Source organism: Otolemur garnettii, unplaced genomic scaffold, assembly GCF_000181295.1.
Source record: "Otolemur garnettii isolate 467f Iridium unplaced genomic scaffold, OtoGar3 scaffold00009, whole genome shotgun sequence".
NCBI lineage: Eukaryota > Metazoa > Chordata > Mammalia > Primates > Galagidae > Otolemur > Otolemur garnettii.
In genome coordinates, this window is record NW_003852404.1 from 30,174,714 (window position 1) to 30,186,847 (window position 12,134).

Here is a 12,134-nt window from a genome sequence, read left to right on the forward strand (position 1 = left end):
TTCAATCTCCATTTTATTAAAGACTATACATGCCATTTATATGGTCTAGGATAAATATTAACAAGCTATGGCCAAGCATCAAATCTAATAATTTTATCATGCTACCTTAAGGATTTTGAGATGTTTACAATTTGAATTTTTTCTACACTTTTAATATCAAATGTACACTTTAACTCCTACAGTAAATCAGATCTGCTGTGCTAGGTCAAAAGATAAGAAAGTACAGATCAATCTCCTTAGGTTTAGATGGACAAGAACAAGTTTACTAACAGAGAAGATTGATTTGGCTTCAGTATCACAGTTGCATTCAGCCTGTGCTTGATCAGCAATAGATGCTGATGTCTGTTTCTAATTGCTGACCGGCTTGCCTGCTCTTGTACTATAAGAGATTGGGTCAAAATGACCCAGAAGAGGAAAAACCTTACAGTGAGAAAGTTCAGCAAGTTCAGCATTTCCACACGAGCATATATTCACCATGTTTATGTCAGAGACTTGGGGTCGGAATCCATACCAAGCAGAAAATTGGGGGGTGTCCCAACACAGAGAAACAGGAAAAAAGATCACAAAAGCACAGTGCTAGACTTGAAAAACTTTATTCTTATTTTTTGTAATGTTACTATTATTATGCAATGGGGAAGAAATGTAAAGAAGCTACCTTTCCATGCCCAGGGAATGAAAATAGGAGGATGCTGCGTCCCTGACATGCCACTAACCAAACGTTACAGGGCTGTGAAATGGGAGGGGAGTTCAGGCAGTAGCTTATGGGAATGATTCTGCTCTTTCTTACTATTGAGGGAAATTTTAAACACATATTTCATAATCATTCGTGACAGTATTTTATATTGGATAGTACTCTTTTAACCTGTGTTTTGCAAATGTAGTTTTATAGAATTTCTACCTTGCTTTGAAATACGAAGAATTTAAATATATCCTTATTTTAATTTATGTTGAATTTGTGGTTAAAAAGTCCTTTTTCATTTCAAGGTATTTACCCAACAGTTTTGCAGATATGTACATGGTTTTATATTTTAAACTTAAATCTATTATTTATTTTGGTGTAAATAGTGAAGAAAATGTCAACATTTATTTTTAATACTAGTGATTATATGACCCAATTTATCTTTATTAATTTTAAACAGGACTTTTATAGTGTATTAAATTTCTATTATGCTAGATCTAAAATAGTTCATCAATCAGTTCCTATGTCACTTCCACACTGCTTTTTAATTTATGAAATTTTGCTGCACTTTCACTGTTCATAAAGCCAAGCCCTATATTTTAATGTTTCCATTATTTTCCTATACATTTCCTTATATTTATTCCTACGGATGCCCTTGTGAGTCATTCTTTTTATAATACTATACATTTGATAGCGTTTCAAAGTGTTAAGAAAAAGAATTTATGAAATTTAGTTGAGATTGAACACACAGCACTTATACATTAATTTAGGGAGAACTGACAAATTTCAATCCTTTCCTATTCAAGAACACAATATATCTCTCTATTTATTACAGTCTTCAGTCCCATAATAGGTTTTGGAGTTTTAGATATATGTTTTCATATTATACCGGCATGTTTTGTATTAAGATATTTCTAAGTTTTCTTTCTTTTTTCATATTTTGACTGTGTTTAAAGGTAAGAAAGCTACTGAATTTATGTCTGAAAGTTTTTTGAATGAATTCATTATTAATAAAAACATGTTCATAGATTTAGAAAACTAAAGGAGAGATGTTTTATTTCTTCTGTAGATAATGCCTAGGAAAATATACAAAAAGAGTTTTCAGATCCATGGTAATATTTTCAGATTATCCCAGCACTTAGATGTCAACAGGTTTGTAAGTGACTAGATTCTCTGATTATTTTCTTTCATTTTTCCCAGATGAGTCTATATTTCACATTGATGTGAATTTTCATAAAGTTTGTTATAATGCAATTCATGAGTCATAGAACTTAAGAGCTAGCTAAATCTACAAACATTAATCTATTAAATGTTTCCCATACTTCAAAATATATTGAAGTATTAGAAATATTGACATCTTTTTAAGTTTCTAGATGAAATATGATCATAATTATTCCATTGTTCAAAGTGGAGGCATTGGTTATAGTATTGTACCATCATATACTCAATTGAATAGATGACCAGAGGCCAACTAAAATGGTGCCTTTAATTTTATAGGAACTAGAAAGCTGATACCCACAAAAACAAACAAACAAACAAACCTATGGAGCTCAGGAACGTGAGTTTGGAGCAGGAATCTGTGGGTGTCACCCTGAAGGCTAAATCAGGGTGGGACCAGTCCAGAGTCCTAGTTGGGCCTAAAGCCTGGGTCCATAAGAGTAAGCCAGATTTGGTGGGTCAGTAGGCTACTTCTGCAGGGTCAAGAGCTCTAGATCTACAGGGGCTGGCTTAGAGCCTGGGTCATGGGGATGGAACTGTAACTAGATTCCTCTGGAGCAGGACTGGCCCCTTGGTCTGCTGGAGTGTGGGGACATAGAGGCCATCCTGGCTTTTAGATGCTCTGCAAGCATGAGGCTACAGGGCCAACATGGAGCCTGGGTACATGGGAGTTGCCCTGAAACCTGGGAATAAGAAAGTTTGGCTGGTATTGTGGTGGACCTTGAACCTGAGTCCACAGAGTTGAGCTAAAGGTCTAGGGCCACAGGAGCCAGCATGATCGTAGACACAGTTTGAAGTCTAGAGCAAGCCTCCATCCTGTCTCTGTGGAAGCCAGCTTGCAGCCTGGAGTTATGTGGGCCAGGTTGGTGCTGGGTTTCAGTGGTATAGGTCTGATGACAACCGTCCAGGGCAAAGTCAGATACTCATTTCACTCTTCTTCCCTGATGTGGAGGGACTCTTTCTCCATGCTACCCTGCCTGGGCCTTGAGAAAGAAGTGATATGGGCATTGTGAAATCATCTTTTCTATCTTCTTGAACACATCTTTTCTTATTTCTGTGTTGTGCCCAGTGCCATAATATTTCACCTAAATTCTTTAGCTCTTATGAGGTATTTTCATACATGGATAGTTGTTCAAATTGATGTTTCTGCGAGGGAATGATGATGAAAAGTACTATCTAGGCCATCTTGCTATTGTGTCTTTGCCCATTTTTTAATTGTTTAGTTGTTATTGAGTTGTAAAAGTTCCTGATATGTTCTGGATCTTATACCCGTACCCAATATATGAGTTGCAAATATTTTCTTCCATTCTGTGTGTATTACTTTTACAGTCTTGATACACAATTTTTTTTTAACTTGAGTGAAGGGAATCCAATTTATTTAATTTTTCTTTTGTTGCATTGCATATTTCCTTTTTTTATCCAACAAGAAACAATAACTTTATTAATGACAGAAACAGTACAAATTTCAAACCAAGCTGCAGTTACTCTTTTGAAACACCAAACAAAGTCCTCATTTTTTTTTTTTTGATGGTTACATTTTTAGTTCTATAGTAGCGTTTCCAATGTCATTACTGTTGTTCTTTGAGCTCTGACTGCCTTTGCTCTTCACACATTTGCTTGTGACATGACCAATTCTAGGTCCTTAACTTCCACACCTCTTGCTCCTCACTCTCCTCATGTTCAGTTGGAGTGTGTGTGTCTTCTTGAATGTTTGAAACTGCTTCACCTTGAACTTTGAATTTCTCAGCAGCTGCCAGCTGTGCCTGCTGAGATAAATCCTCGATCTTGGTGTCACCAAAAACTATGTAGGTATCTGAAGCTGGGCTCTTGTAGACATCTGGTTTTGTGACGACAAAGAGAATATGCTTCAATTTCCAAATAGTGACTCTAGTAACCCCTGTAATTTGTCAAAGACCGAGTTTGGACATAGCCTTTGTGCTTTCTTTTCACTCCGACTCTGTTTTGCCTTACTGACTGATTCTTCATTGAATTCAGCTGCTGCTGTCAGCGGCACTTGCTGTGTGGCTGTGTGTGTGGAATCTTGTTCCTCTAGCTCTGGTACTGGTTCATCACTGTCAGATTCTGTCTCAGCCTTAGACCATGGCAACTCTTGCTCTGTAGCAGGGATGGTTTCTGTGGCTTCACCTGGCATGTTGTGCAGGAACTTGTTAACAAGATCTAGTATTATATTTAAGAAACAATTGGCAAATCCAAGGTCATGGTCTTTTATTTTCTCCACTGAGTTTTATAGTTTTAGCTTTTAAATTTAGGTTTGCTCTATTTAAAATTATTTTTTTTTACCTGGCCCTATGTACTTAATACAGAATGTGCTTTGCATTCACAGCCCCAAGTGATCATTTCTGACTAGCTGAGCTAGGTCACATGTCTTACCTTGCTCCCACCTCTTAAGCCCCAACAAATGGCCAGCACACTAGGCATGGAGGGTATGTAATTTCTTGTAACTTCTGAAATAGGACCTGACTTTCATCAAAGCTTATGCTAGGGGGCTTTTCCAGGAGACCTGGCAGCAGGTGGGGCAGGTGTGCTGTGCTGCTTCTGCTCCTGACTCGCTGCTGTTGACTACTGTTCCCGTCTCCCCACAGCCACAGAATGGCTTTTAAAGATACCAGAAAAACACCCGTGGTATCAGAGATGGCGATTCCCCAAGTTAGAATTACTTTCACAAGTTGCAAGGCAAGGTAAAGGCCCTGGCAAAGTTGTGGGCTGACTTGATCAGAGACACAAAGGAAAAGAGTCTCAGTGATAGGACCAGTTCAGATACTCACCAAGACTTTGAGAATCACTTCACATTTGATGAAGGTTCTAAGACTTGGGATCACTTCCAGATGAGAATTCACAAGTAACTCATGGAGTTCCACACTTATATAGATGTATAAATCAACTGTTTTAATAATCTGGTTACCAAAACACACACAAAATTACGCCAGGGAAATTCCTCAAACATGAGAAAGAGGTTCAGACTGTTTATATCTACAAACAGCCAATGGGACTCAGGACTTAATGTTGGGGAGTGAAATCTTTGAAAGACTTGACAGAGAAGTGAGTTAGCAAAGGAGAAAGATTGGAACAAATCTTAAAAAGGATGGTGTTACAAAAAATAAAGGAAAATCATGTTTTTAGAAGGGAGTACTAAAGAAGAGAATTAGTTCTGCTGGAAGATCCAGTGAAATGAAGTCTAAAAACTCCTTTTGAATATGATAGCATGAAATCATCACTGACTTTACCAAGAGCGCTTAAGATGAAGATGGCACCTGTGGCTCAGTGAGTAGGTCAGTGGCCCCATACACTGTAGGGTGGCAGGTTCAAACCCGGCCCTGGCCAAAACTGCAACAAAAAAATAGCCAGGCGTTATGGTGGGCACCCGTAGTCCCAGCTACTCCAGAGGCTGAGGCAAGAGAATCGCCTAAGCCCAAGAGTTGGAGGTTGCTCTGAGCTGTGACACCATGGCACCGAGGGTGACAAAGTAAGACTCTGTCTCAAAGAAAGAAAAACTTGCATGAACGAGTATTGGGGAAATAGAAAGAGAATGTATAAGCAACTCTTTCAAGACTTTTTAAAAATTTATTTTACATTAATCTGAGGGTACAGATGATTAGGTTACATTGTTCATGTTTGTTAAGTAGAACCTAAGTTGTAATTGTGCCAGTCACCCAGGAGGTTTATCATATACCCATATCTTGTGCCCATTAGATGAGAGCACATCAACCCCCTCTCTTTCCTCCCCTATCCCTTTCCTCCACTATGTTTTTCCTTTGTGTGGCTATGCATTAGTTCATCTACTTGTTTCACATTAGTACTGAGTTTACTGGATTCTTGCTTTTCCATTCTTGTGAAATATAACAATGTAGAATGTTCTCCAACTCCATCAGAGTTAATACAAAAGATGTAAAGTTTCCATCTTTTTTTTTTCTTTCTTCAAAGAGAAAGTTTGGCACTTCCAAAGAGAGTTGGAAGTGGGTCCCTCTCATGAACAAGAGAAGATGAGAGAGATGGTCTCCATCTTTTTTATGGCTAAGTGGTATCCCATGGTATACATATACCACAGCTTATTAATCCATTAATGTTTAGATGGGCACTTGGGTTGATTGCACATCTTGATGATTATGAATTGAGCTTTGATGAAAACATTCCAGTGCATATGTCTTTATATTAAAATGATTTTCTTTTCTTCTAAGTAGATGCCTAGTTATGGGATTGCTGGACCAAATGAAATGTCTACTTTTAGTATTTTGAGGATTCTCCATACTTCTTTCCAAAGATGCTGCATTATTTTACAATCCCAACAACAGTGTTAAATATTCCCATTTCTCCACTCCCTCATGAGCATCTGTAGTTTTGGGGCTTTGTATTATATGCTCTTCTCATTGACGTTATGTGATGTTTCAATGTGGTTTTGATTTGCATTTCTCTGACAATTCAGGAAGATGAGCATTTTTTTCATGTGTTTGTCGGCCAACACAAAAGCAAGTTAGAATATACTTTTTGTTTCTTACAAAACAGAATAAGGAATAGTTCAAGTTTCATTAGAAGTCAGAATTAGAGACAATTAACAGTTTAGAATGTGGAAGGACTAGAGTAAGATAGAGCCAAAAAAATGAAAGGTTGGGTGTATCTGTGCATCCTTTTGTAGGCTTAGTGACTGATAGAGTTCCTATCCATTGACTTGTATTTTCTCTGTAAAGTAAGAAGAAATCTGCTATTGGTGCATGTACATGTGAAAGCTGGTAGGAAAGACTGTTGCTAAGAAGATGGCAATTGTGAGAGTAATTGTGTAATAAATACAGAAAACTAGATTGCTAGACAAGGATGAGGTTGGAAGGGATTAGTAATCATAACTTGAGTGATGTTCCTCTCTGAATTTTTGTCTGCATCATACGGATGCTGAGACACAAATATGAAGAAAGCAGATATTTGAATTTTTCCTACTGGAGCCATCACAAAGATAGAGAGCCAACAGAGTACTTTCATTCACTTGCTGAACATTTATTGTACATCTACATAATGTCAGAAAATGTTTTAGGGACTGAAAATACAGTGTATATGAAACACACAAAATGTCTGCATTATTGGAGTTCCCTTATTAAACAGGGAACAAGGAGTTGCCAATTTTATGAGGAAGGAAGTGAAGATAGCAAGGGGTAGCGCATCCTTCATGGAAGAGTCACTAGACTGGAACTCCTGAAGAAGGACATAAAAATTTCCCAGTGAGAGGAGCAGTGCCTGTGGCACAAAAAAATAGGGTGCCGGCCCCATATGCCGGAGGTGGCAGGTTTAAACCCAGCCCTGGCCAAAAACTGGAAAAAAAAAATTTTTCCCAGTGAGACTAATAGGAAGGAATTTGGGAAAAGGGGAATGCAATTACTTTGCTAAGAAACTCTTCAGTGAATGAGATGGACTGACCCACAGATCAGGAGAAAAGAAAAAAGAAAATGAGAGATAAATAGTAATTGTTGTGTATCTTAATGAGGTAGGAATTTTATTAATATTATATTCAGGTGGTTTCTCATACAGCTTGCCTACAGGGAGAGAATATGCTTGGAAAATGAATATGGATGTTGAATCATCATATAACTTTATCTCTCACTATAAATTAATAAATTTATGTATTGGTTTTGTATATTAGTCTTTTGTGAATATTGTCAGAATAAATCAGAACCCCTAGAGGATCATTTTTGGAACACTGGAAGATTCAAGCATAGGTATGATATGAGACAACTCTGGATTTACTTTTATTACTGAAAATAGTGCTATTAGCACTGAATATACCCATACCATAAGAATCTCTACTATAGAAATAACTCCATTGTCCAGAAAATACATTATGTTTCCCATGTGTGTCTTGCCTAGCAATCTGTGATGCTTAGAGGGCAGGAATTATGTCTTATTTTGTTTATATCAACAGCATCTAGCACAGTGTCTGGTATGTGTTAATCAAATATTAAATAGTTTTTGAAATGAATAATTATTCAAACATTGAAACTGCAGAAAAAGAAAGCCCTTTGATGGAACAATATTATAATACTCACAGGCTCTAATGAAGTCTATGTAGCAAGGCTGAGGTGGTAGGCCTAGGGGGCAAGTTGTATTGCTTAGCAGGTCTCCCTGGCCACTTCCACTAAGTGTGAGCAACATGTCGAAGAATGCAGCATATCCGGGTGACAGATCGTGTCATTAGTCCTTTTGCAGGATGGGGGCTTTGGATTTGTACAGTGGCTTGACCCCTTGCCTCTTTAAATGGTGTGGAGTGGGTGGGCATCCTGACAATTTACCTCTTTATTTCAGTAGATAGCCTAAAACTGTTACTGTTGTTCTTGTTTAATGGGAGATTTAAAGGGTAGATTTAGTACAGATCTTGTTTCAATAATATGTGTTTAGAACAGTACACTTAACATATGAATGATTTTGATAAATCAAGCAGCAAGCACTCTATTTTTTTCTAATATCTTAGGTTTTTCATCTGTATTATAGTAAAATGGACAGTTTCCATAACAAGAAAAGATATTTATAAGGGGTGTTTTTAGATCAAAACACTTTTTTCCTGACTCCAAGTAAACCGTGGAGAGAGAACAGTGTGTGTTTGATTTTTAAAAGTCAATTCATAGATTATTGAATTTTTCTTGGTGTTTACTTCTACTAATTATCTTAGCAAATACTTTCTTAGTTAAATGAAGGCAAATATAAAATTCCATTAACACAGGAAATTGAGCAGAGAACTGGAAATTATCTTCCTAAAACATGAAGTTACATAAAGGTACATGCTGACATTTTTATTCCTCAAGTGTGAAAAAGACAAGTAGAGTTCCCAGGAGCTGAACTGAGTTTATAGTTTCACAGCTGGAAACACTGAGATCCAAATCTGAGATATAATGAGAAAGGAAAAAACAAGAAAAGAAGGGTTAGGAACACAGGAATCAGAGCCAGTGGACAAGGCAAAGTCAGAACTCAGTTAAGCAGACAAGCATCATGAACTCCACCCACTTTAGAACTGGCATAAATGAACATTCATAGAAAAAATAATTATCATTCCTACCTTCAGAAAGACATTGTCTAACTTAGAGGTAAAGGTGAAGGACCAAAACTGAGCCATATGAAACTATTAAGGGACAAACAAGTGGCACTCAGTAAAATGATAAGAGTGAGTATACCATGAGCTCAAAAAAGTGATAGAATGTGTTTCAGTTGAAAACCAATGCCTAAAGACAGGCCAGATGCCTAACTATAACCTTGTAGGATTAGTGCAAAAAGAAGCTTTTGAAGGATAACAAACTACTCTTTACATGATTTTGCAAAGTAATTTTTTTTTTTTTTTTTTTTTTTTTTGCTATTAGTGAACTAATTTTCCTGGATACTCTTAGAAAAACAGTAAACACAGCAGGACCGGCTATCTTAACCTAGGCAGTCTACTTTCGATAAAATTGTTTTGAGGTTTTTGGAATGATCACCAAATAACCATTGTAAAACACCCTTGTCCCCTCCTTTTCTAGGCAGGGCTATCATGATCATTTAAGATGAACGGCTCTTACTATGGAAATGACAATTTGCCAGTGATGTGTGAAATAAGAATTACGTACTCTTGTATTAAAACATAAATTTTAGTCTTTGTTATTTTTTGCTCCATTGCAAATTTCTTTATATTTTCTCCTCTGGAATATTCCTGACTTTGATTTATCTAATACTTTCAAAAACTTTAGTATAAGACAAACGAGTAGATACTGGGCATAACTCATAAAACATGTTTGGAGACTCATTTTTGATGGATCAGAAATCTTTTATGGTCAACCCTGCAATTGGTTTTCAAAGGTTATTTTTTTTCAACCCAAACTCAATTAATCTTTTAAAATGTGATTTAGCCGTGTCCATCTAATTCCCAACACATCCAGTAGCATGTGGAACTGGCAAAAGGTGTGTGGAAAATAACAAATATACCTTTGATTTCTTCTTGCCCATTCTACTCGAGGAAGGCCAATTAATCCAAGAAGAATTTGATCCTCTGGAGAAAATTTCAGTGACTACTGAAGTAAATGACTGATGTCATGTTGGAAGGATAATCAGTGTCTATTTGTACCTTAAGGTAAATGTTGGAATGTACTTTTATTTTCATTTGTAAAAATAATAAATGAATGAAAAACTCATTATATAAATTATAACACAAAATCCTCAAACTCAGAATAAATCATTACTGTTATTTTGCATTTAGGTTCTTTTAAAATGGCTCTTAAATAATTTTTCTGAAATAATAACTTTCATGTCATATACTCAGATATTCCCAGGGACACCGCAAAATCACTTAAGTATGATTTATTGTATTTTAACATTTTGAAAACAGGAACGTTCAAATGAGAAGGAAGCTGTGCTATAAATTAGGCTTATCATATTTTCTGAAAAAAAGGTTCTTTTTGGTGAACTGGACAAATAATAGTGTTTTATAATTAAAACAGTATTTTCCCTACTCATTAAATCAAATTCCCCTCATAAAGATTAATGGGAATCTGTAACTGTTTAAAAAAAAAAAAGTAAAGAGTTCTTTCTGATACAAAATGCAGAGAATTTTCTAAGTCAAGCTTGTTAAGAAAGTAAAAACAAAGGAACTTCTTGTGAATGCTTCCATTAACAGTTTTACAAAGGCTGAAAATAGACTCTCACCCTGTGAAGCTGCAGTCCAGTCCACTTGTTTCTCCTAACTCTCCTGCCCTGCTGAGGACACACGTGTCTGGACAAAAGGCCAAGAAACAGCAATCTTATGAGATGGTCCCTAACTCAGGCTTTAGTGCAATGAGATGATTGAGAAGCACAACATGCTCCACAGATGTGGAGACCGTATAATTCTGAGCTTCCTCCAGGAAAGAATGAGCTTTGATAGGCTGAAACTAAAGCTTTTCTAAAGGTATAAAGTAACCATGAATTTCCTATTCCTGTGGACAACTATTTCAGATATTCACAGCCAATTTAAGCATGGTGGTTACCAGCTGCTCATAATACTGTTGCCTTATAGTATAGTATACACGCTGTTTAGTAAGAGTGAAAGGTACATTCCTCATCCTTTCTTCTTTTTTTTAAGTTATAATCATGCTGTTTGTGCTGAGTATACAAGTTTTTCTTGGTATACAAGTTTATTTGACTTGCGGCGATTTGAACATTTAGATATACATGACTTTTATAAAGAATGTGAAGAAATCCTGCATTTTTCTTTTATAAAAGTTTAAATTTTCCCTCAAAATTGCATTTGTGCTGTGTGAATTTCTAGAAATTTAAAATAAATTATTATTTACAAAGGGCACACAGTTAGCGTTCTAATTTTGCCTAATTCTGCTAAGAGAAATAATTTTCACTTTATAGGTCACTATACACAGAAATAAACCCACATAAATTATAATCATTAAATTACCATTTTAATTATTATCATTAATAGAATTTGAGTTCAAAGACAAAAGTAACGACAATGGAAAGGGAAGTACTTTTATATATTCTGTTTAAAAGTCTATTTTTTAAAAATGTTATATAACATTTTGAATGTCTACATCCAAAGCCTTTTTTTCTTTTGATGCAGTGAAAACTTTTACAGTAAGTGTCCTAAATTCTAGTATCATTCCTATCTGTGAAATTGGCTGCTTCAATTTAAGAAATTTCAATGCCATATGTTGCTAAAAATATTACTATTTTAAATTGCACATGAACTTTATGGCCACCCTGTATAACAAGTCTTGTATATAATGTTTTATATATTTTACTCAATAAATAGCCACAGAAGATGATGATGGTGGTGGTGGATGCTAGTTATAATTCTCATGTGATGTTCTAGAAATAGAAATCATGCAATACCACTACCAATATGAGTAGTTTTTCTCTTCAACACATTAATCTTTCAATGTGCAAATGAATTTCCTTTGTTTCAGGGGACAATTTGTATCCATGGTGACTATATGTTGAAAATGTATTTGTATACTTAAATAGATGACTGAGTCTACTTGTTACCTTACAAATCATTTTATAAAAAGTAGTTCAGTTGGTCACCTTTCTATCCAATTGAGAGAAACTTATGAGAACTGGGCACTTTATATACAGTATATATTGTATGTTTTTTACTTCAGAGCCTTTTTTGCTGACTTGTTTTGGGAATATAGATTAATGAAAGTATTATTGCATTTCTTTGAATGATCATATTTCTGCATCATAAAGACTATTATTTCATAAAGTAACAAAGGCAAACTATGTAGGT

At 35.8% G+C, this 12,134-nt stretch overlaps 1 pseudogene; it reads right to left on the minus strand.

The window, feature by feature from the left end:
• Positions 1-3,428: 3,428 nt before the first annotated feature.
• LOC100943940 lies at positions 3,429-4,049 on the minus strand (annotated as a pseudogene).
• Between the last annotated feature and the right edge of the window lie 8,085 nt (positions 4,050-12,134).